General features: G+C 39.9%; 1 protein-coding gene and 1 long non-coding RNA gene across 3 annotated transcripts in view; one reads left to right on the plus strand and one right to left on the minus strand.

Moving 5' to 3' along the window:
- LOC109001242 (F-box/kelch-repeat protein At1g74510-like) overlaps positions 1-26,943 on the minus strand; it is a 945,981-nt gene that overhangs the window by 571,698 nt on the left and 347,340 nt on the right. The gene's annotated exons all lie outside the window — the stretch shown is intronic.
- LOC108984447 lies at positions 2,715-5,855 on the plus strand. Its single transcript, XR_001995019.2, has 3 exons — positions 2,715-3,049; positions 3,146-3,219; positions 5,499-5,855. It is a non-coding gene; the product is annotated as an uncharacterized LOC108984447 (long non-coding RNA).

Below are 26,943 nucleotides of genomic sequence, written 5' to 3' on the forward strand. Positions count from 1 at the left end.
GCTACTATTATTTAGCTTTGACGATTTCCTTTTTATTTTCGCTATAAATATAATTGCACAACATCTTTTTGCATGTGCACACACACTCACATTGCGCGAGGGGTGTATGACCCGTGTGACCAATATAGAAGGAATGTTGAATTAAAGGAATTACATAATAATTATACACAGCTAGGCAGGTTCTAACTTTCTAAATTTATACATCAATGATCAAGTTGGAACTTTAGGTAAGTTGTTGAAATCATGGTTGATTGCTGTGATTGCTGGACTGTTTTGATTCTTTGCTTGATCTTTGACTTCATTCCTTATACTCCCCCTCAAACTTGGCTTGGTTTGGTAACATATGCCAAGTTTATCTCGCAGTTGCTTGAATGGGCACTTTAGCAATTTCTTTGTAAAAATATCAGTTAGTTGATCTAGTGATTGAATAAACTTAGTCTATAAAGCCACAAGTGCTACTTTTTCTCAAATGTAGTGATAATCAAGTTCTATATGCTTTGTTCAAGCATAGATTAATAAACATATATAAAGCACTCATATTATCACAGTATAAGATTGGTGCTTTTGATTGAACTACTCCAAGATCTTTGAGTAGTTTGGAAAGTCAGCTCAGCTCAGCTATAGTTGATGCCATGGCTCTGTATTCAGCCTTAGCACTTGACCTAGACACTATAGGAAAGTGCAATAGCCTAAACTAGATCTTCTTGTTGTTGGGCAGTCTGCCCAATCTACATAAAAAAACACGTACAAGTTGAATGTGCTGCTTGAGGTTATATGTAGACCAAGTTTTGCAGTGCCCTGCAAGTACCTTAGAATTCTTTTAACAAGCTGGAAGTGCTGGATTGCTTGTGTATGCATAAATTGACAAACATATTTGACTGAAAAAGAGAGATCTGGTCAATTAAATGTTAGGTACTACAAGCCTCCAACTATGCTCCTATAAGTGGTTGGATCATGGAAAGGCTATTCAGAGGCTTTGAGCTGTTGACCTTTGGATGGCATTGGTGTAGACAAAGGTTTACACTCATGCAATTTGGCTCGAGTTAGCAACTCAATAATATACCTGTGTTGAGATATGAAGAGGTCTGAACCAATTTTGTGGACTTCTATTCCCAGAAAATGGTGAAGAAAGCCAAGATCCTTGATGGAAAATTGAGAACTGATCTGAAAGACCAACCACTGAATTCTGTTGGGATTGTCACTTGTTACCACCATGTCATCTATATACAAAAGAAGGATTAGTATCCCATGGTTAGAGTGACAAATTAACAGACTTGGATCAGTTGAGCTTGAATACAACCCAAGCTGAAGGAGGAAGTCATTGAGTTTGTCAAGCCAGGCTCGAGGAGCCTGTTTGAGGCCATATAAGGCTCTGTTGAGCTTGCACACATGCTGAGGATAATGCTCATTTGTATAGCCTGGTGACTGATGCATATAGACAGGAGTGTTAAGACAACCATGAAGGAAGGCATTCATAACATCTAGTTGATGAAGTGCCCAGTTTTTCACAGTAGCAAGAGTTTGGATCATTCTGATAGTAGCAGGCTTCACAACTGGAGAAAACGTTTCTGAGAAATCAACCCCTTCTATTTGACTGAAACCTTTAGCAACTAGTCTTGCTTTTAGTCTTTCAATTTTGCCATCTGCCTTTAGTTTTGCCTTGTAGGATCCAATGACATTCATGTCAGCAGTTCCTGGAACCAATTTCCAGGTTTAATTAACTGCAAGTGCAGCTAGTTCCTCTTCCATTGCAGTAGACCATCCAGGGTGGTTTTTAGCAGATTTGATAGATTTTGGCTTAGCAGGAATAGGGACCAGATTGTGCAAGTTTGCATATCTAGGATTAGGCTTGTGAATGCCACACCCAGACCTGGTTTGCATATGATGTTGAGATGGTGCATTCATTGCAGTTTCAACAGGAAAGGGAGGATGTGTATTTTGCAATGAAGTAGTTGTTTCTGTACATAAGAAAGGAGTGGTTGACTTAGTAAATTGCTGGACATGTTGTGAATCAATAGTGTTAGTTTGAATTGATGGGTGGGAAGGAGGCGCAAATGCAGAAGGCAACATAGATCCTTTGGAGAAACTATTTTGACATTCAATGAAGCTGGAAAAATCTCCTTCAACAGTAAGAGAATCATATAACAGAGTTGGCTTAGAATATGGAAGAATAGACTCATCAAAGACAACATGCCTTGAGGTATAAACTCGACCAGTGGGTGGATAAAGGCATTTATAGGCTTTGTGTTTACTGTTGTAACCAATAAAGACACATGGCAATGACTTTGGTTCAAGTTTATTGGACCTAAAATCTCCAAGATAAGGAAAGCATTTAGACCCGAGAGTTCTAAGGATGTTATAATCAGGATGTTTGGCATAAAGTCTAAAGAAAGGAGAGTCCATATTAAGAAGAGGAGGAGGCAATCTGTAATACCCGAACCCTACTATGTAGGTCTTGCGTCATCTATTAAAATATTTTTAAGTTAAATATTTTGAGATAAGGACTTTTATTATTTTATTAAATTATTTTAAGATGAGTGTGCTTTTATTTTTTTTAAATGGGTCACTAAATAATTCATGGGTATGATTTTTATGACCTTATAATATTTTCTTTAAACCCTCTACTTTTCATCCAATTAAGAAATGACCCAAACTCTTTTTAATCTTCACCATTCATTCCCTAGCTTATGGGATAAGTTGATTAAATTCATTGACTCCCTTCCCTCGAACCCGTAGCTTCCCTCATAAGCCAGATTAAAATCTCCTTTCTTCTCCTACATGACAGCTTCCAGGACAAGTCAGTAGTCCCTTTTCCCCTTGTATCCCTCGACTTCCTGAGCAAGCAAGTGATTTCCCTTCTCTTCCTCACTCACCCGTTGGTCCTAAGACAAACAAAAGAAAAGATTTTCCTCAAGTGTTCCTCCCCTCACATGAAGAACCCTTCGGTTTCCCCTCTCCCAGCCGCGCGACTTCTCCTTTCCCCAAAGCCGATCTCTCTCATTTTGTAAACCTAAGATTTTCCATCGAAAATCCTCAAGGAACCAATCCCGTAAGTGAATTTTATGGTTTTAATTTCTGGTTTGGAATCTTGGATTATGGGTTTAACCTAGGGTTTCTTTCTTCGAAATTTTCTGATGTGTTCCAGCCCAAATCTTTCAGTTTTGCTCTTCCTCTTCTCGTTGCCATGTATTTTCGTGGCTTCTAAGGGGACCCAAATAGGTATTATACCTTCCATGTGATTTCTTATGATTTGGGGGTTTCTGATTTATTGTGTGAACCGATTTTTGTGTTGTAATTTCTTGGTTTATTTCTCATTTTGTTTCCTTATTTAGCTGCTCTAGTTAGTAGTAATCGAAAACCTAGTTTTTCTGGTTAAAACCGAGCATCTTGAGGTTGTCTTGCCGTGGGTCATGTCCTGTTTGGTGAATTCCAGCTGTGTGTATGTCTATGCTCTGTTTTATGGACCCAGCCATGTGTGCGTGTGTGTTCTGTTTTACGGTTCTAGTTGTTCATGTATATGTTCTGTGTTGGTGTGTGTTCTAGCCGTGTGTTCCAAGGCTGATTTTGTGGTTCCTTTCTTGTGTTTTCTTGAGTCCATGCCATGTTCTTAATTATGCTTTTATGTGTTAAATTAATGAAGTTAAGGTTATAATTTTAAACATGCTTTGCTCAAGATTTATGGCCAAGTGAGCCACTAAGACTTTGGAAATTAAATTAGTAAGCTTACCTTAGGAGTTCTAAACTTGCCAAGAGTTGTATCTCTTTATTAGTATTGTTTTCGGAATATATATATATATATATGAGGTTTTCTTGAGTTTCTACCACTCTTGTACTAGTTAATTGTATGATTGATATTTGGTCAAGTGAGGGATGTTTAAGACCATGAAGACATTGAGATTTGCTAGTTGTCCATGCACTACAGAAACTAGAAAACAGGTTTTATTTTGGAAGCCTAAACCAGTCACTTTACCTTTGCTTAACTTCACCCTTTTGTTTAACCAAATATCAACTTTAGTATGAAAAGTTCTTGATGAATAAGTGACAAAAACCAACCCTCTTATGATCATTGCCTCGTGTTGGATCTACCTTCTATATGATGGTGCAAAATTGTCAAAATGTCATTCTTTATGAAAATTCCAGATTATAGCACCTCTTTGTTCCCTACCTTTTTCTTATATAAATCCCCACCATCCTATGCATTTCACTTATGATTCCCATCTATTACCAGTATAGAAAACAATAGCCTTTAAAAAAGGACAGCAAGCAAGCCTCATACTTTCATGGGTTCCTTAAATATTGTAATGAGGATACTAAGAGTTGACTTAGTGCCATATATGTAGCTAAATGGGTCAAGGAAGACGCCTTAATTCCACTTGGAATTTAAGTGATCACTTATGAGTATTGGATAGTAAAGTCTTAAGTGAAATGAATATTAATATGTTTATTTCATTTCATTGAATAAAAGTTTATTTTCAAGATTCAAGGAATTTACTTGTAAAGCCATGAAGTAAGTAGCTATGACCATGCTCCTTACACACAAAGCTCTCTTATGAAAAAGTCTCTCTCTCTCTCTTTCCAAATGTTTCTCTTATGAAAGAATAGATGCATGTATAGTATGTATAAGCCTTTCTTGGTAACCCCTGTTAAGTACCTTATCAATTACCATTGTGTGTATGTAAGGTAATGCATCATGAGTTTTTATGCATGCTCTCTCCCAAATAATTATGCCTTACCTATATGTAGCATGACATGAAATATTCCTTTCAAAGAAACGCATACGCATTGGCACTAAATGAAGATAATGAAAACGTTATTTTTCTAAAGAAAGGAAAGGAAAAGGAATGAAAGCATGAATGTATGAATGTACGTAACGGCCACATGTATGAAAATGGTACCAAAGGAATGGGCAGATTGCAATGCCGGGTAAGTAGTACTAGTCGTGCACCCAGCGCTGCCCCCATGAAAGGAGTTCCCAACTTGTGGCCGCGGGCTGAATTCAGATCCAAAAGACCCTAACCCCAACACACGGGGTGTAATAGTGTGTACTAGCCCAAGAAAGTGAAACGTAAAACAAAGTCATTTCTAACTAATGTTATGCATGAAAGCAAGTAATGTTTATGCATAAAAAGTACTGTTAAGCATGAAAAGTACAATTAAGCATGATAGTACAGTTATGCATGAAAGTACTGTTAAGCATGAAAAGTACAGTCAAGCATGAAAGTACAGCTATGCATAAAGTACAGTTAAGCATGAAAAGTACAGTTATGCATGAAAGTATAGTTAAGCATGAAAAGTACAGTTATGCATGGAAAGTACAGTTATGCATGGAAAATACAGTTATTCTTAAATTGTTACGCATGAAAGCATTGTCAAGAATTAGCAAATTTTTATGTATGCATGTTTTCAAAAGAAAAGATTATGTGATTAATAAGTTAACGGCATGGTGTACTGCTTACTGAGTATTAGACTCACTTTGTGTTTATGTTTTAAACGTCCAGGTATGAATGATGAGGCTGTGGAGCAGGCACTGCTGAGGAGGGAAGGGTTGATGCTTAGTATTCCCTGTTGTTTCGGTTTGGTGATAATGGTTATGTTTTATGTTTTATGATGGGTCCCATGTTGGGACGTTTTGTTGGTTTGACTTTAAAACAATATGTCCTTGGGCATGATGTAGGTATTGTGGTGGGATGATGATAATAGTGTAACTTCTATAGTGGGGTGATGGTAACCCCACATAAGAAGAATAAATGTCTTTTGGGTGTGTTGTAGGGACGGAGTCCCCTTTTTATTGGAACCAACAATGTTTTAAATGAATGAATGGTGGACTCTGAGAGTCCTTTGGGTAATATGTTGAAGAAATTGTCTATTAGGTGCTTACTTTTAAACTAGAAACGCAGTGTACATGCATGACATGTTCACGCCTATCCCTTTTACCCTCGTAGAAAAATAAATAAATACATACTAATATTGATAAGGAAAGAACAGGTCACGCGTTGCGAACTCGTCCTAGAATTGGGACGGGGTTGTGACACAATCAGTTAAGCAAAAACACAGCAGCAGAGAAGCAATCTAACCAGAATTTAGGTGGAAGTTTAGCATGAAACATCATGGTTAAACCTAGATTGGTTATGCTTATGTGCTTTCTTTCAGCTTTGTCATTTTGTTCTAGTGTTTTTGGACAAGCTGATTGATGAAGAATGCGAAATTTTTGAAAATATTCAGTGAGGTTCTTGTTATTAAACTCACCTCCTTCATTAGTTTGGAAAACCTAAATTTTAGCAATAAAATGGCACATGACAAACAGATGGAACTGTGTAAAAGCAGATTCAAAATCATACTTGTGTTTGAGGGGAATTAACCAACTAAAATTAGTAGCTTCCTCAAAGTTTGGCACACACACAAGTCATTCTCAATCCGAAAATGAGATTCAAATCTCATTAGACTTTGAGAAAGATAGAACACACACACTTTCTACCTTTTTCTTGGAAATAACTTAGAGTTTTTAAGGAAAAACCCTTGCAGCCAATTAGTGAAGGGGGAGTTTAACCTCCATGTTTCGATCACCACATGTATCTTGCTTACTTTAGGTTTTGTTTTATTTTATGAGTGAAATGAAGGGGTTTTAACCTAAAAACCATAGAAGCCGAATGGTTTAAGACCAAGTGATGACCTAGAAATCCACACACGCACTCAAGAACATGAGGTAGGGTTTTAGATGCTGTTTCTAATATAGTATGTTCGGATTTACAGCTTGCTAGTATTCCTTATGTGGATTTTGTAAGTATACACTCAACTTACTCTTGGTTAATATTCGTATATGATTATATAAATCCTTCCATTGTTTTAATTTCTATGTTTATTATCTCTCGGTTATTTGTTTGACTATGTTAATATGATCTTGAGTAACTCTAAGGAAGGAATTGTATCTTTCAGATTTGTGATGAAATATGTCTATGAGTTTTGGTTTTCACTTGATTGAGGTTGATGGTTTATGCAACATGATGTTTCAGTTTGAACATGCTTTCGAAGTTTCGGACTTAGTAAAAAATCTATGATTTCATGTCTTAGTTTACTATGCTTTGATTTGTATGATATATGCTTGAGGATTGGAACATGTTTATATGATGAATCTTCATGTTTTTGTACCCATGAGTTTCGGCTTAAGCAAGTTTTCATGGTTCATGTATATGATTTGATGTCTCATAGGGTTTATGTTATCATGCTATAAAATGAACATGTTATGCTTGGTTATTCATGCACGACATTTCGTAAGTCATATGTCAAGTATGAGTAAGTATGTTTAAGTCTCATGTCACATTCATCTGGGAAAGAATTTTTTTCAAAAAAGTGTTTAAAAAAAATGTTTTAAAAAAAATGTTTTCAAAGAAAAATTTTTATCATGAAGCCAAGTGCTAGGGCGAGGGAATGTCCTAGTGGACCTCCTCTGTCCACTCTGGAGTGCTTAAGAATGGAGTGGTAACCCCTGGGTCGACAAAGTACTGTCGACGAGCCTCGAATGGATTCCTTTCAAAGGATGTCGAAGCGAGGAAGCTCCTAACGCTAGTGGGTGCATAAGGCATGTAACCCGATGAAGTAAGGTCGACTTAATATGATTCTCTATTTGTGACGTATTCATCACGGTGTACAGACCGTTGATGGTGCGGTAACTAGCAGGAACACGTGGTGCAAGGAGGGGAGCCGTGTTGTGTCCACCTTATGAACAAGAATAAGAGTTCAAAAGACAATGATCACTTGATGAAAATCTCGTGATATGATAAGGATCACTCGATGAAAATCTAGTGATATGTTCTGATAAGACAAATTCTGAATAATTTTATGTGAATAAGAAAAAGTTAAAAAGTTTTTATGAAAAGCTAAAGTCTCTGTTACAAGTCTTTTGAAAATGGTTAAGTGCACAAGTCAGGTTCTGGTCAAGGCATAAGTCAAGTACATGTCCATGCACGCATATCATGATATACCTTTTGTATGCTTGTATTAATTGTGGTATGTTGTGTGGTTACTTGCTGAGATTTCTTGAAATCTCATTGTGGTAGTTTCCACTACCATTCTCCAACCGGAATGGTAGAAATTGTGACAGGTTTAGTAAACGACAACCACGAGGAAGAGAACGACACATCCTCCTCCAGAGAGGATTGTGCCTAAGAGGGCAATGAATTGGCCCGAGCCCTCCATTCTGGAGTGACTCGAGGCTATTGATCAGGGATCATGGGTATACTTGATTTTGTTGCAGAGTACAAGCGGCGTAACAACCGGGACAAGAATAAGGCTTTGGAAAAACGTGTGAAGCCTGAATCTTTTTTATGAGTACGAGAGAGCTTAAGTATTTTGAAAGAAAAAAAAGAAAAACAACAACAGTACTTATGGTCAACTTTTGTAGATTTGTGTTGTTTCTAGAAAATCCCATGTTTTGGGAATTTTAAACTATGTTTTATGCTTTTGGGATATTACTCCTTTATAAACTATGCTTTATGCTTTTGGGATATTACTCATTTATGGCTCATGTTTACGATTGAACAATGTTTGGGGTTATATTATTAGTATGGTGCCATGTGCTTTGCACTTATCGCGTTGCTTAGTTTATCCGACTTTTATTAACTTTTCGCTGCTATGCTATTGCATATTGCTATTGTACATAGGTGAATAGCATATTATTTGTCATGTACGAGTGGTGTGTAGCCTTGTGTTACATGTCCCGGCATCTCAGTCATCGTCTAATCCCATGCGGGGGCTGGGGCACCACAGAGCATGGTATCAGAGCAATTGTTCTGGGAATATATGGTACCTTTAGCTAGGCTTGAGATCTATAGTTATAGGCTTGGATCTTATAGCTTTAGGCTTGAATTCAATGAAAGAAAAAGCTACGTTCATGAGATCTCAAGTTCAAGGGAAGAAAGGTTATTCTCCTTAAGGAAGGGACTAGCCCATGCTAGGTTTGCGCATTTTCAGAAAGAAGGAAATCATGGTTCGAAACTGACGTGAGAATACAACTCTGAGAGGTGGGGATCAGGAGACTGGGAATCCTCCAAATATGCATGCTAGGTGTACTGCATATTTAACTATCATGAAACGGGGTATATGACTTTGTATTGCATGTCCCGACGCTTCGAGCTCAGTCAAATCGTTTGGGGGTGTCATAGTACTTGACTACATTTTGAGATGTTTTCACCAAAATCCAAATAGGTTAGTGTAGGTAATCAAAATTACAAGCTACAGACTTGCAAACCTAATCCGTTTGGCTGGAGTGGTGTAAAGGCTTGAGGCATTTAGGTGAGGCTCGAAGGCAACTTCATAGCTGATTTTCCAAATCAGGTGGATGATTCCCAATCTTCCTATCTGGTGACATTGGATTACAGTCAAGAATCCTCTATGTTCCGCTTTATTCGCACGGGGATCGTGTTCAAGATGTGGGTTGTCTGCATTTGTGTTTACGTAAGACTAGTGAGCAAATTGCATTCCAAGGGCATGCGGCCACTAGGAGTCTCATGGAATCTTAAGGAGTTTTGTGGTAGAGACCTTAAAAAACCAAACTTGTTTGCACAAATAAATGCAGACAATAAGTGAAGAAGTTAACCCGAGCCATTTGGCTCTTCATTGTGTGTTTCGCAAAGAGTAGTCGCCAAGTAAGAGTGTCATGCGGAGAGCACCACTCATGTATCTTCTTGATTTGTTCGTCCATCGTGGTGTTCCATTTGCTTGTAATAGGGCTTATAGAGTCCCGGGGTTTGAGTATTTCTGGTTGAAGGCTTACCAACCATCCTCCTATGTGCTATTCAACTTTTGGGCCTCATAGAATCCTAAGGAGCTTTGCAGGACAAAAATCCAAACTTGGAATTTAATGGCCGTCTTCGTGCGGTTTCCTTTTTGATTTGGAGCTTCATTCATTCTTTCTCGCAGTAATCCTTTGTTGATCCCAATGTTGGTGAATGAGGAATCCTTAGATGTGAATAAGCTTGAGGGGTTTCCTTTTCAGTAACCTCGAGCGGCATTGCTGGTGTAAGGATAGCAGAAGGTACATTGACATCATCATGCTGCTTAACCTTCAATGGCTAGCACTGCATTCAATTTCCCATTTCTAATGAGATTGCTGAAGCTTTCTCCATCTGCCAACGATAATAGGTATGGCTCCTGTTCTTGTCCATCCGATTGGCTACATTCTTTGTTGTCGCTAAGATTCTAAAGCCTAGTTCCTTGTATTTCATCTACGATCAAACAAAAGGTGGAACAATCTGATCCCAGCTTTTGTCACAGGCCTTCTCCAAGAACGTAAAGAATGAACTCAAAGAAAGAAAGAAATAGAGAAATAATCTAGAGAGAGAATTTGAGTTGACTATAATTCTTCTGATGATTTATTCATTAGACTTTGTACTGCTTTTATAGTCGCTATTACTTCAATACAACTGATGGGCCATAACTATAGATGGGCTCAATTTCCATACAAAACATCATTACAATTAGACCCCACAACTCTTATACTTAAACCCAACCCTTTTTAAGCCCATTCTACCAATACATGTTGCCCTAACTCCCTCATTGCCCTCACTCCCTTCAGATACCCAATTCAACATATGACAATACCTTCCCCCTTTAGAACACCTTGCCCACAAGGTGTGGGAAAGCTGCCGTCAATGACCGATAATCCTCCCATGTTGTTAAGGCTCTATTGTTCTGCTTCCTCATCCTCCTTTGAAGTATCTTGACCGGTTCTGGCTTCAATAATCCCTCTGAATCAACTAGAGGCAGCTGTGGTAAAACCACGATGGAGGACCCCAACTTCGGCTTCAATTGTGACATGTGGAAGACAGGGTGAAGCTGAGAAAATGTTGGAAGTCACAAACAAAAAACAACCTCTCCCACGCGCTGCAAAATCTGGAAGGGTCTGAAGAACCTCGGAGCCAACTTGAGAGAACGGCGTTGCACAATAGAGGTTTGTCTATACGGTTGCAACCGCAAGTAAACCCAATCACCTTTAGAAAAAACTCTTTCTTTCTTCTTTAGATCTACTAATTGTTTCATGCGATTCTGTGCTTGCTAAAGATTTTCCCTCAGTAGTCGTAAGATCTGGTCTCTAGCTAAGGTCGTACCAGGCATGTAAGATAACAACCGTGGAAGAGGAACTTCATAGAGTGCTTGGAAAGGTGTCATCTTAATAGATGTATGTATAGACGTATTATACCACCACTCTGCTACACACACCCACTTCACAAACAAAACACCTTAGATAAGTTTCAAGGCTCTTATTAACAGCCTCAGACTGCCCATCCCTCTGAGGATGATAGGCAATTCTATGGCAAAGCTGTACATCATGTAGTTTAAAAAGTTCCTTCCAAAACCTGCTTGTAAACACTAGATCTCAATCTGAAATTATGGTCTGAGGAAACCCCTGAAGTCTGAAGTTGGGTTGTAGGAAAAGTTGAGCAATAGTCCTAGCTGACTCGGCTATATTTAGTCAATCTGTCTACTACCACCCATATCATAGAATGACCCTTAGATTGTTCAACCTTAACCTTTTGACAAATATCACAGCCATGAACAAACTCCTTCACTGATCTCTTAAGCCCTGGCCAAAAGAAATTTCTTCTGACTCAATAAAGAGTCTTATCAACACCAAAATGGCCACCTTCCGGACTACTATGTAACAAGTGCAACAACTTATTCATAAACTACAAATCCTTAGGCACATACAACCTGTGCTTATAAAATAGGAATTCCCCTTTAACAGAGAACCTTGAAGGTGATTGGGTTTACCTCCGGTTGCAACCCAATTCCCCTTTAACACTCTTTCTTTCTTGTACTCCACTAGAGAATCATAGCCAAGTAACTTTGTTATCCATCTCTGCTGCATGGGAGTGCCAATTCTCTGCTCTTGCAAGTACTTAAGACTCTGGTGATCAGTCCAAACAACAAAGGACTGACCCAACAAATAAAGTCTCCACCTCTGAATAGGTGATACCAACACTAGCAATTCCTTCTCATATGTAGACAATGCTAGAGTCCTTCCTTTCAAGGCTTGACTAAAGAAAGCAACATGCCTTGATTCTTGTAGGAAAACTGCCCCTATACCTGTACCAAAAGCATCACATTCAATTACAAACAACTTAGAAAAATTAGGAAGTGCCAACACTGGTGGCTTAATAATAGCCTGCTTCAACCGTTGAAAGGCTTCCTGTGCTTCATCATTCCAAAAGAACTATTCTTCTTCAGTAGGGCAGTAAAAGGAGCAACAATGCCCCCATAACCACAAATGAATTTCCTATAATATTCAGTTAAACCTAAAAAACCCCTCAAGGTTTAGCTGAGTTAGGAACTGGCCAATTAACCAAAGCCTGCAACTTAGCAGGATCTGCCCTCACACCATTCAAGGATACTAAATGGCCCAAATAATCCACTTCATCACATCCAAACCTGCATTTACTCATTTGAGCAAATAATTGATTTTGCCTCAAAATATCCAGTGTTATTTGCAAATGTTGCACATGATTAGATTCAGTATTGCTATGTACTAATATATCATCGAAAAATATCAAGATGAATTTCCTCAAATAAGGTCTAAAAATTGAATTCATCAATGACTGAAAAGTAGAGGGTGCACTAGTCAAGCCAAAAGGCATGACTAAGAACTCATAATGACCTTCATGAGTTCTAAAAGTAGTTTTAGCAATATCTTCATCTCTTACCCGAATCTGTTGATAACCAGATCTTAAATCTAGTTTAGAATAGATTCGAGACCCATTCAGCTCATCCAGTAATTCTTCTACCACTGGAATAGGAAACTTGTCCTTGACAGTTTCCTTATTTAAAGCCTTGTAATCAATGCACATCCTCCAGCTTCCATCTGCTTTTCTGACCAACAAAACTAGAGAAGAAAATGGGCTCTGATTGGCCTAATCACTCCATTATGTAAAAGCTCCTTAACTATCATCTCAATTTCCTCCTTCTGGAAATAAGGATATCTGTAGGGTCTAACAGACACTACCCTAGCTCCAAGTTGTAGATGAATAGCATGGTCATGAGACCTATTAGGGGGTGACCCTTTGGGCTCAACAAACACATCTTGATAGCTTGTCAACAAATTTTGAATCTCCTTAGGAGGCTGAACATCTTCTGACTGCTTGTCCATGAGATGCAACATCACCCTTTTTTTCTCCAAATCTCTTAACTTCAAGCTAGAAGTTTCTTCAAATAACATGGTCTGGTTCAAACCATTCAAGTGCAAGTTCTTATCATAATAAGAAAACTATATTGAGAGCTCCTCAAAATTCCACAAAATATTACCCAATGTTCGCAACCATTGTATGCCAAGAACATCATAGCCAGCCAACACCAAAACAAATACATCAACATAGAATACAACCCTTGTATCACCATAGAAATTGCATCACAGTTGCCTTCACCCACAATCTGATCACCATTTGTTATCTTTACCTGAATATTTTCGTGGGATGTAACCATTAACTAGGCCATTTTTACAACTGTTGGATCCACAAAATTGTGGGTACTTCAAATATCAATCAAAATAACAACCCACTGCCTTCCAATTTTGCCTTTTATTCTCATCATTCTAGGGCCCACAACTTCTGTAATAGCCTATAAAGATATCTCTAGCTTGCTAATTCCTTCCAAGAAGCACAGAGATTGATCTGCCCCAATTATCTCCTTCCCATTCACATCACATTCCTCCACACTGGGAAATTCTTCCACAATCTCTTTAATTAAAATGACTTAGGATTCCTGCACTTATGCCTAGCTACCCATTTAGAATCACAATAGTAGTAAAGACCCTTCTCCCTCCTGTCTTTCATTTGAAACTGAGAAATCTTCTATACTGGTAAACTAGTCACACTGCTACTCCAGGTACTATCTACTCCATACCTCACTAATGCTTTTGTAATTCCAACATACCCACAACTGCTCTTGTTTCTTGCCACTTTCTTGCTAATCTGGACATGTTCTTCCTGAATCTTGGCAAGACCATAGGTAGATAGTAAATTCATGGGGCTAAACATTCTGACTGGCAGCCTTATCTCATCCTTAAGGCCACTTAAGAAACAACTTAACTTGTAGTTTTCTAACCAACCTTTAAGTCTATTTTACAATTGTGACGCCCCCAAATTCTGCTTGGGATCGGACGGACATTTGAAGCGTCGAGACATGCAACACAAGGTTACCTGCTCCCGTTCATGACATATAAGATGCAATATTCCTAACATGCATCTAGCATTATGTAATATTCGCAGCGGATAATTTTTCTTTTTAGCAATACTATGCACCAAACCGAAATATTCCAAATACTTAAAACATACTTCATTCATAATGACGTACTAAACAACTGAGATCACAATAATAGTCCATATGGTTGTGATCAAAAGAGTGCTGGAGATTGAACTCCACAAATACAAGTAGTATAACCTGAGGTAACTACTGTACTACCATCTACGTCGCACCATCGCTTAATCGATCGTTTCCAGATGGTCGATTCTCGATTCTCCTTCAGATCCTGTAATAAGATCTACCATTCGGGGGGAATGGTAGTTGGGACTACCACAGTGAGATTTAATTACAAATCTTAGCAAGTTAACAGGAAACTTCCACACAGGTTAATGATGCATGCATGGCAGTAAAAGTATAAATGCATAATCAAATCATAAGTAATCATAGCATAACTTGACATGCAACATAACATAACTGACATAACTTAAATTGAAACTAAAGCTTAGCATGAACGGGACTTGAAAGATAACAAGGACATGAAACATAGCATGAATGTGAACTTGAAACATAACATGGACTTGAAACATAATATGAACGTGAACATGGATAATTTGAACATGAACTTGAACATAACTTGAACCTGAGCATGACATAACATAAATGTGAACTTGGAACATAACGTAAACGTGAACATAACATAACAGGAACTTAAAACATATTCTTGTCTCATGGGATTACCATGATTGCGTGAACGTAAACTTAAACATAACATAACGTGAAACATGACTTGAACTTGGAATCTTATTTAATAGACTTAATCATTAAAGTGACCATATGGGTGTTACACAGGTCCCCTTGAGCCGTGTGTCCCTGCCGATTACCGCATCACATCACATGTGTCTATACCAGTTGTGAGTGCGTTAATACATACTCCACAGTTGTTGTGGCCCCACGTATTCTACGTGTCACAATTGCTGTCTCTCACATAGTGTATGCTCCACAGTTGTTGTGGCCCCATACTTCATGCTCCACAGTTGTTGTGGCCCTATGACTTATCTGTTTGTGCCACACTTGCTATGGACACACGTAACATAATGTGTGGCACCATCGGCGTTAGTGCCTGGCGCGCTCTGGTGACCAGCTAATTAGGCTCCATTCGCAACCTGTTGACCGTACTTCGTCAACCCAGGGAATTTCACACCTATTTAGACACTCCAGCGTGAACAAAGGAGTTCCACTAGGATATTACCCCATCCTAGCGTTTAGGGTCGTGATTGACATGAATAACTTAACTGGCATACATGACATTTCGTAACTTGACGTAACATGAACGTGACATAAAAGACAGAAGTCCTGACGTAGCATAACGTGACATGAACTAAGACGACAGACATGACATACCTCGAGACATATATGTAACAGAGAACATTTCATAACATAGCATACTTGTAACATGCAACATTTCGTAACATGGCATACCATATAACAGACAACATTTCTTAACATGGCGTAAAATGTGACAGTGAATATTACGTGACATGAAATACATGTAACAGATGGCATACTTAACATGACATACTTGCAATGTATAGCAATACGTGACATAATATCTTGTGTAACAGATGAATAATTCATGATAGAATAAATTTTGTGTAACAGATAAATATGTAATGACTTGGCATGACACATATGATAACATGCATACATACACTTTAGTTCCCTTACTTATCACTCATACACATTAAACTGATAGTAAGTTAAAAGCTAACTTACCTCGATCTTCGCGCTTCGAGACAAAACTCAAGTGCGATCACTAGAAACTGAAAGTAGTGATTTCTAAAAATTAGAACTTAATCACTAACAATTAGGAATATGGAGAAATATCAACTTAGAGTAAAATTATCATTTTACCCTCTACATGTGGAAAAATGACCATTTTACTCCTAACTTAAAGATTTTGTATCCTAACTCCAAAAATCACCAAAATTTACATATCTTATGTAATTTTTGTCCTAAACTCAAATATCAATTCAGAAAAATTTAAAACTAAATACAACCATTAAAACTCTATAGGGCCGAAACTTACAAAGGCTATTTCCTTTGATTTTTGTTGTAGTTCTTAAACACAACCATTAAAACTCTATACGGCCGAAACTTACAAAGACTATTTCCTTTGATTTTTGTTGTAGTTCTTTCAAATCTCAAAACTCATGATTAAACCAAAATTTTTCTTCTACTATACTCATAACATATTCCTAAGAATAATCATGTTTTGAATCATGAACAAAAGTCATCAAAATCACCAAAACCATACTTGAACTTTTTGGTTTTTCTTCTAAGTTCAAAACAGAATTTTGTTTCCAACTTGTTTTGATCAACCTCTTGATCCATGACTTATAAAAATGTGATCTTCAAACCAAAACATCACATGGTTTAAAAAGATGTTCTAAAACAGATCCAAGCATCAAACTCAAGATCACATGGTTAAACATCAACCAAAACATAAATTTAGCCAAGAACATCATCACTTTGGCCTAACCAAATATCTCAATGCATAAAATTTCATATCTTCGAAACTAACATCAAATATCTTCAAAATAACATTCTAACATATATATAAGATGCTTAGGATCTTCCAATAAAAATATCAAAGCCATTGGAATAAGATTAAACCATAAAAGATTTAAACTTTCTCAAAACAGAAACTGTTTTTCCTCTTCCAGTTTCTAAGTTTCTAGATCTAAGAAAATATTTCACCAAAACTTTTAATCATGCAACAAATCCTCAACCAATAATCATATACACATGTCAACAGTACTCCATAAAAATTTCGGACCAAGATCTATTCATTAGCTTGGTCAAAAACTCCAAAATATAACACACTCTCCAGTTTAAAGCCCAGAATGACCTTTCTGGGTTCTAAACAACTTTTTACCAATCAAATGATCTTCAAATGGAACAAATAAGATATCCAAGTAAACTAGACTCCAAAAGAAACAATGTTATTGAAGGAAACGTTGCGAGGAAACACCTACAAAAGCTTCGAAACAGGCATTCAAAAGAGGTAAGAAAAACTGTCCGAGAGTGTTTTTTGTGTTCTATGAAGGAAAAGTGTAAAGGAGAGCTGCTTTTCGTGGGAAGTGGACTGGAGAGCTTCTTACACAAGCTATGTAAAGTGATAGGACTGAAGGAATGGTTGAGTGTTGGCCTTTTCTTCTCATAAAAATCAGACCAAGATCTTTTCTCAAGGTGGAGTGTGAGAGTGAAAGAGTGAGGTGGCCCTTTAGCTTTGTCTTTCAAGAACCTTCTAGGCCCTTCTTGTAAAGATCTGGCCAGCCAAGTGGGGGTACAAAACTTAGCCATGAAGCAATCCTATGGTGACCAAATTCGTGGGCCTTAATTGGCCTAAACCGAATGGGCCTAAATTTTGGGGTTTAAAGAGGGTTTGGGTTGCTATCAAGCCCAAATCCAATATCACTTGGTCCAATCAATTTTTCAAGGTTAGCAAGGTTGGATAATGATTTTCTAACACAAATTTGAAGGATTAATAGCATGTGGAAGTGATTTAATCAAGTGATTAAACACAATGCTAGAAATCGGATTAGAAAGGGTTTAGAGGCCAACTTTAAGGTTTGGGAGAAACCGTTTAGGGTTTCGATTTCAACAAAACTTTTGGGCTTTCAATTGGATTCCCACCATTTAGGGTTTCACTAGGATTGAAAACCTCTTTGGTCTGGCACAATATAGTTGATCAGATGAGACAAAGTTTTGCTTAAGTGACATGATTTCATAGCTTGGTTCCTTCAAATCCATCAAACGCTCCTCATGGTGCCAATTGTCTAATATTATTCACTAAGTGTGGCTAAGATCTTGCCAAGTGTCCAAATAAAATTTCTCCAATCTAATTTGGACATTTCACACTGTGATTTTGAAACACTGCAATTGGTGCGCTTATCGAGATTACTATTCTCTCTAAAAAAGTGAATCATAAACTTAACACTAAAAATTCCTAAATATTCATATTAACCTATAGTGAAAATATTTTATCAAAATTCAACCTCAAAGTGCCCATAAAAATAATTTCACAATTTCCAACATACGTTTCGTCCGGAATTATGAAAATAGGCTATTGCACCATAAAATCCTAAATAATCCATTGAGTCTAATGGCGTGGACCATAATGCATTCTGACACTTCTAACCACCTCAAATAAATAAAACTTATATTTCTAGCACCATAGTTAGTGATAACACTGACTATGTTGACAGACTAAAACCTATACGATTGGTCGATTCGTAAAAACTTATGGAGTTTTCATGAGATTCCTAAAGTCAATAGAACTTCCACCAATGAATTTCTAGCGGGCTGTTACAACAATGCTTCAAACTTAGCCTTATAATCTTCCACTGAATCAGTCTGTCTAAAGTCTAGTTAAGGCTTCCATGGGATCATCATAGCAACTAGACCCAAACCTTAACAACAATGCTTTCACAAAAGCATTCCAATCCAATAACATGCCAGACTCTTCCAAATCTTGGAACCAGATGAGGGCTTTACCCTCCATATGAAAAGATGTTAACTACAATCTTTGATGAGAAGGAGTATTACAATACAAGAAAAAATGATTGACCTTATATAGCCATCCAGCAAGATCCTCACCATTGAAAGAAGGAAATTCAATTCTAACAAATCTGGCGTGTTGTTGCGTGATTCATTTCCATTTGATGCTTACCATTACTGTTATTTCCACTTTGTGAATTTTCCTCACTTCTCAACTGATTCACTTTCAGCATTTCAATATTTAAGCCTTTCAATTGCAAGACCAAAGACTCCATTGCCCTCTACCGAGAATCAAGGACTTCCTCAAAGAACCCACCTCCAATTCCAAAGCCTTCTGGTGCAACTCAACTGACTTCTTAAAAGTGGAGAAAGAATCCTGCAACTGATTAATCTTCAATCTTTGATACCACGTTGTCACAGGCCTTCTCCAAGAATGTAAATAATGTACTCCAAGAAAGAAAGAGAGAGAGAAAGAGAGAGAGAATTTGAGTTGATTGTAATTCTTCTGATGATTTATTCATTAGAATTTGTACTGCTTTTATAGTTGATATTACTTCAATACTGCTAATGGGCTGTAACTATAAATGGGCTCAGTTCCCATACAGAATTAGACCTACAACTCTTACTCTTAAGCCCAACCCTTATTATGCCCATTCTACCAATACACGTTGCCCTAACTCCCTCAGATACCCAATTCAACATATGACATCTTTCAACCATCTTTTAGCTCAATTTGTCCAATTTAGTTACTCCTTGGTGTTGTGTCATCCCTACAACCAATCTCGATGGTCTATTGGATGATGGTGGAGTGGCTTGGTCGTCTATGCTGGCCTTTAATGTGTGGTGTAGGGACACAACTTTTGTTGGTCTAGTGCGAGTCTGAAACATGGCTGGAGGTGTTGCGCGGCGATTTGCTGCTCATGCGAAGCATTCCAATTTGGGGGTGGTGGCAAGGTACCGCTCTCATAATCCACGATGGTAGAGAAAAATATCAAGGACTTCAATATGTGTTCAAATGGCGGCTTAGTAGCAACTAACACTTCCAATGAAACATATGCTTTTTGTGTGCGCAACGAGCTGGCTAGGAAAGTTTTGCTTTTTCCCGTCCGTATTGGGCACCAGGGTGAGCTTTGTGCTCTCCTTATTCTGTTTGTATGGTGGTATAGTGTTAAGGACGTGTTTCATACCACCAACCACCCAGATCACCTGCAACAAATAAAGGAGCAGCACTGGTTTCCCTATGGAGTTTCTGATGCCAAAGTTAGTAACCATATGAAAATAAATGTATGTAAAGAAGAAGTGAATCAAGTTCAGTTTTTGTTACCTCTTGTAGGCTATTTATAGAGGTTATTTCCTTGGCCTTGATGGTATGAAACACGTCCTTAATAGTGGCACCATATGTGGGATCTTTACAGACTTCAAAGTGATTTTCACATGCCAACTACTACGCGATCACATGCAAACTACGATTTCTTAATGCCGGAAATGAGAGTAGGGAAATCCTACGACTTACGAGATCGTCTTCAAAAAGCTAGATAAAGATCTCCTCAACTTTGTTATTTTTCTTTTTGCTTACAAGCTAATGCTGTAGTAAATTATTTAAAAATATATATACATACATAGAGGAAGAACACAAGAAATGGACACACTGCCCACGTAAGGGATTCAAGGCATGCACCCTGTTCCTTCGCCAAGAACAACCTACAGCCACCGATAACTCGCCGGTAACTCCACAGTGATACAATGACGGCGGAGACTTCCACCTGTAACTCACTGGATCGGAGCATTGTGCACGCTGTGCACAGTGTGGGCAAAGAAGAAACTAGCTGTTGGAGGCCTAGCACAAGTGCCCGTGAGTTACATGGTGCACCACCAGTCGCCACTAGAATCGCCTAGGCTTTTAGTCACCGGGGGGCAATTCCTCCACCATGGTAGACCATTGTCTGACTCGTCGTGATCTTTTGTCACCAGGAGTGGCGGTTCCCAATCACAACAGTGTTCCAAGCCACTGTTCCTCACCATCCTCGCCAATACACGCTATTGGAGTTGCTCGACGGCAGCTGTTGCTCACCACGGAAACCAGTTCGACCACCACCTATCTTGCCGACGTCTTTCTATCACCAGCAATGTGGCTCCCGACCACAATGCGATCCTCTCCACCATTCCTCGTCACAGAGGTTCTTGTTCACAATCAGACCTTGACACTAAAGTGCCTCGCCCACAGAAACCGTCTCTATCTAGCCTGGCTCGTTGGTGTTTCCCACTGCCACCAAAGCACTCCTTGATCCAGAAGTTGCCAATGGATTCAACCACACCATGCACATGCAAGCGGAGCCAGCCTAGTGACTCCATGCATCTTGCCAGGCCATCCATGGTGGACAATTGCTCACCGACTTCACCCCATGCAAACATCTCGCCAAGACATGGCGGCAAACATGCAATGTCTCTCCACCCTCATGGCGAGTGACAACACACGGGCAGGCAACCACTCTGTGGAAGACCACACTCCCACTAAGTTTGCTCACACAGTTCGAGTTGCTCGCCTCGATTTGCGTTGCTCGCCACTGAACCCTTGCTCGCAGCAGAATTTTTGCCCACCAGAATTGGTTCTCGCCGTTACTAGCTTGCTAGTAGGGAAGTTCCTCACAAATATCACCAAAGCTTGTTGTGAGAGCGGCACGATGCCGACGCCACAACGTGAGCTTGTGGTGCCACCCACGGCCACGCCGTGTAGCTCTGGCACTTTCTGTCGACATCACGGTGACCTGCACCAACCTCGCAAATCAGAAAAATTCCTATCACCAGCAAGAGAGTTATTCGCCACTGGAAGACTATTACTCGCCATCAAGAAGATGTCCCCAGAGGCCACTGCTCACCATCGGGAGTTAGGGACCGAAAGGAATCAGCTGCTCACGGCGGGAAGAAATACTTTCACCCCCACACTGGGTAGACATGCAGAGATGATTGGAAGCACCTCGACATAGAAGCTTTGCCGCTACCTTGAGTGTACTCGCCATGATCAGTATGGATCGACTAAGCCTACATGAGTCACTCACCCCCTTGTGATGGGCAACAAGTTCCTCACCCCACCACGTGCCCAGTAAGCTATCTCGCCACCCTTTGGAGAGCCAACAGATTTCGGCGAACAACACACAAGGAAAGCAAGCTCACCGCCCTTGTGCCTTCATCAATGCTAAAGCATGGCCACCTATAGGTACCACCCGAGTGTCACCAGCCTTCACCACACTCTAGCGGGATGGCTCAGGTTTACAAATCTCAAACTTGTAATTTGTATTACACTTACCTATTTTGTGTTAGCGAAAATCTCCTAGGATGCAATGTAATCAAGAAGGGCATGGAAGTCAAAGGACCCCACGACCCGTTCACCAACCAAGAAGGATGTGGAGGTCAAAGGACCCCATGGCCCACTCAACAATTAAGAAGGGAATGGATGTCAAAGGACCCCACGACCCACTCAACAGTTAAGAAGGGCGTGGAGGTCAAAGAACCCCACGACCCACTCAGTAATCAAGAAGGGCGTACAGCTCAAAGAACCCCATGACCCACTCAGCAACCAGAAGAAGACCTGGGCCCCTCGGTAGGCAACAAGACCAACACTCCTCGATGAGCAACAAGACCAACACCCATTGGCTAGCAACAAAACCGACATCTCCACCATGCAACCAAACCAAGGTCTCTGTGGAAAGCATATGTGGTTCTGTCACTACCCATGCCAAGTCATGGCTACCTGCGGGCATCACCCATGTATCACCAGCCTTCACCATGCTTTAGTGGGGTGGCTCAGGTTCACAAAATCACAAACTTGCAATTTGTATTACACTTACCTATTTTATTTTTTGTGAGAACTTCTTAGGACGTGGTGCAACCAAAAGTTGACTCACACACTCGTGGCGTAATTGAACGGGCGTGGAGGTCAGAAGACAACATGACCCTCTCTAGAGATCGCCATCGAACGAGCGTGGAAGTCAAAATACCCCAAGTCCCTCTCCAGAGATCACCATCGAACGGACATGGAGGTCAGAATACCACATGACTCTCTCTAGAGTTCACCATCAAACGGGCGTGGAGGTCAAAAGACAACACGACCCTCTCCAGAGATCGCCATTGATTGGGCGTGGAGGCTAAAAGACCGTACGACCCTTTCCAGAGTTTGCCATAGAAAGCGCGTGGAGGACAGAAGACCACACGACCCTCTCCAGATAATGCCATCGAATGGGCGTGGAGGTCCGAAGACCACACGACCCTCTCCAGAGTTCGCCATCGAACAGGCGTGGTGGTCAGAAGAGCACATGACCCTCTCCAAAGTTACCTTCGGGAATGAGCCACCAAGCTCCACAACTACCTTGCATGGGTTTCCTTCGAGAATGAGTTGACGAGCTCAACAACCGCCTAATGTGGATTCAAGGAGTCGACGGCTCCCTGATCACTTAAGCGCGGGTTACTACCTGCGAACACCAACAACAAAAGAAGAACACAACAACAATTTACATCAAGGGGCAGAAAATCCACTACTACAAACAAAAGCAAAAACAATCACAAAAATACACACCAAAATCCAATAAAAAAAAACAGTCACTCTTTGCCAACAATAAGCAATCTCTCAGGCAAACATCCACACAAATACACAAACTCTTACATGCACATCAAACTGGAAAAACACCAACAAAAAATACAACACTGGGCAAGATCATCTAAGGCCAACGAAAACCAAAATGATCACCAAGCACAACTACCAAAATTACTTTTTCTGTAGGTTACCTCCATCATGGTTAACTTGAAGATTCCCAAGACAACCAAAAGGCTGAGCCACCAAAGGTCGAGCCTCGTTTACGGTGTAGCCAACTGGTAGCCAGCCAAAAGGAAGTGAAGACACCCACACGTACTAATTAACATGGATCCTCGGCAAGGTAGGGGAAAACAAAAGTAAGTAGGCACCCACGAGCCAACGGGGTAAAAGGCAGGTACAAAGAATGCAAAGTATTTAATTTTCCATGTGCTAGCACAAAGAAAATTAGCGGGGTAACTGGAAGGGATATTTGAGCCTCCACACTTTTAGCTAAAAGATAAAGTCAAAAAGGGACTCAGACTCCAAAGATGGAGATGACTCAGACTCCTAATGATGACTCAGACTCCTAATAAGAGATAGACTCAAACTCCTAAAAGAAAAAGACTTCACAAGGCAAATTAGATTCTATCCTCCAAGGAAATAACCTCGATAAATAGCCTACAAGAGGTAACAAAAATTGAACTTGATTCACTTCTTCTTTACATACATTTATTATCATATTGTTACTAACTTTGGCATCAGAGACTCCACAGGGAAACCAGTGTCGCCCCTTTGTTTGTTGTAGGTGATCCGTGTGGTTGGTGTTGTGAAACACATCCTTAACACTGACAGAACTGAAGGTTTCATGCCTGCTGCCTGCAATGGAGACTCCCTACTTTTTATGGTCTGACATTCTTTTATATGTTGCCAACACAGGTGCACGACGCGATGTAATGCCATGTGTAGATTTCGCCCCTTCGTTTTCTCAACTCGTGATGTTCCATCGATGATCAAATGGGCAATTCTGGAGCTTGCTTGCCCGTGGTATTTTGCTTTCATTCCCTGGTCGTGGACTTCACAAGCTTATGTCTTTGGTTACTTGCTCAACCTGTACACATTGGTTAGCTGACTGGTGGATTCGTTGTCCGCTAATGATTCATCCTTTAGGGAAGGCATCAAACGATGCTTGTCATGCACATAAGCGACTATAGGGAAGGATGCTGCTTGAAATTGCTTCTCCAGAGGTTTTGGAGGGGGAACCATTTAAGCCACAATCAGCCCCATTACCAGCACCATCAAATGTCCCTAAAGGGAAAGAAGTAGCATTGCTTAGTCCTCCATTAAGGAAACTGAGACATTATGGTAGTCTTCTATTCTTATGGTTGTATCTTTACAAACAAAGCTAGGATTTCCCTCAATCCTTCTGTAAACAAATTGACATAGCTTCCTCCTCTAGTGAGCACTAGATTGTTCTCTAAATTTCCTATCCATTATAATCTGCCAATGGTTCTTCAATTCATTATCAATTTTTCTAGGGAAATATCTATCTATCATAGCCCATTTATTTCCATTCATTCTATACGCTTGCATAAGTATTTCTTCTTATTCTATATTGAAAGCTCTCTTGTTGATCCTTGGATCCAGCTGGTTAAGCCATCTCAGTCTGCAACTCTTACCCGATCTTTCTTCTGGCTTCTTAGCTATAAGTTTCAAAGTCTGAGGGCTATAAAGAGCCACAAGTTACTAGAGCTTGGTGTGCTCTATAGGCCTCTAATGCCCCTACACAAGGTTTTTTATGAGAACCAAGGTGGGCCTAGTCTTAAAGATGTTTTGCAAGTTCCAGCTTTGTTATGGCAGGCAAGGTTTCGCCTGTCGTGGGCTTGTTGATTGGTGAGGTTGGGAAGCTGTATTGGGCGAGCAAGGTGCTCGCCCATTATTTCCTCTGGGTTGCTCTCCACTAGGAGTGGCAAGTTATAGTATGTGGTCCATTCTGTTGTGCTCAAATGTGTTGTGATCGATGGTGCATGTTGCATGGCCCCATGCAACATGATGTAGGGTTCTTCACATTTCTCATTAGGTAGAGGTTCCAGATGTGGAAAATTTTGTGTTGCTCGCATGTGGCTATTGCCCATTTCTAGCCGCAAGGACGGTGATTTCAGCAATGTGTTTGTGGTCATTGCCTGCCACTGGGAGTGGTGAGCTAGGCGACGCACCACAGTGGCTCAACCAACGTGTTCATGGCAAGACCGTTAAGCTATAGTGGGCAAGCAATAGATCTTGCCCATCGTAGAGGTGGTAAGCTATGGTGGGTGGGCAACGAAGCTTGCCCACTGTGTCATCTAGGTGGTGGGCTCATTGCCCGCCACCACAAGTCCATTATGGTTGGTGGGTCATCCACTAAGCAACGCTTGTCCCCTGCAGGAGGTGTTCCATGCTTTAGTGCGGCGACTCTAAGCATGCCACAAGGCAAGAAGTACCACAGTCGTGACACTGCTCGCCCTGTGGCATTTTTTCAGGTCTCTTCCGTTGAGCTTGTCACTCACTATGCGCCTATGATGCTTACCGGCGTTTTCTACATGTTGTTGCACCACTTATAGTGGCAAACGGTGTCGATGGAAGCTTTTAGTGACTCCCAACAAATCCCCACAATTGTTGATGGCTCTACCATTGCCATTGGTTTTCATTGGGCAAGTGGTCTACCGGTAGGGTATTCCCACCAGCTCTTGCTACACGTGGGTGTGAGGGACGGAGGGAATCTTATATGCTTCTTTGGAGACGGTCTCATGAGCTTGAGATCATCCTTCTTCTATTTCCTTTGCAGAGCATAACTATTAATGCCAAATTTAGCACTTGTTGGAAGGGAAGAAAGGGGCGTCCTCAGTCCACAATAATGGTTCATGCATCAATAAGGCACGCTTGATTTCATCCATGGAAATAAATAATAAATGAAGTGTCAATAAGAGAACGACACACAGATTTATGTGGTTTGGCATAAAGTTTGCGTCCACGAGGTGTTTGAAGGGTAAATCCAATATAATATGTGATTTTACACTCTTTCATGACCTCTTGTATCTCACAGTACAATGGAGGTCAATGACCCTCTAGCCTAGAGAAGATAATGCATTTGGAGTCCCTTGGATGAATGTAGAAGAAATCTTTCGAGAAGTCCCCAGTGCCTATATGAAGATCCCCTTTTATTAAGGTCTTGGAGTAGTGAATCTTCTGCCAACTTTATATCACTTTCGACTTTTCCCTTTATATGCCTAATTTTACTTCCTATGCTCTATCACTTCCTTTAGCTTTGTCTTATCTTGTCTTCCTTCTTTTCCCTTTTGCTTTTGATGGAGGTCACCTAGTGGGTTGGGCCTAACACATTTTATCCCTAACAATCGTTATTTCTAGTTGGGCCATATTTTTGTGAACCTTCTTTTATTACATATTTTATTTTTAGGCAATAATTGAGATTTAGCTTTTTTGGGCAAAATTCCCGAGTCTTGATTTTCCTTAGCTATTTAAGTGTGACTTATGGGTTTCAATAGGAGTTTTCAACTTTTATGAATAAACCCTATTATCATAGTTTTCTATAT

Source organism: Juglans regia, chromosome 9 (genome assembly GCF_001411555.2).
Source record: "Juglans regia cultivar Chandler chromosome 9, Walnut 2.0, whole genome shotgun sequence".
NCBI classification, from domain to species: domain Eukaryota; kingdom Viridiplantae; phylum Streptophyta; class Magnoliopsida; order Fagales; family Juglandaceae; genus Juglans; species Juglans regia.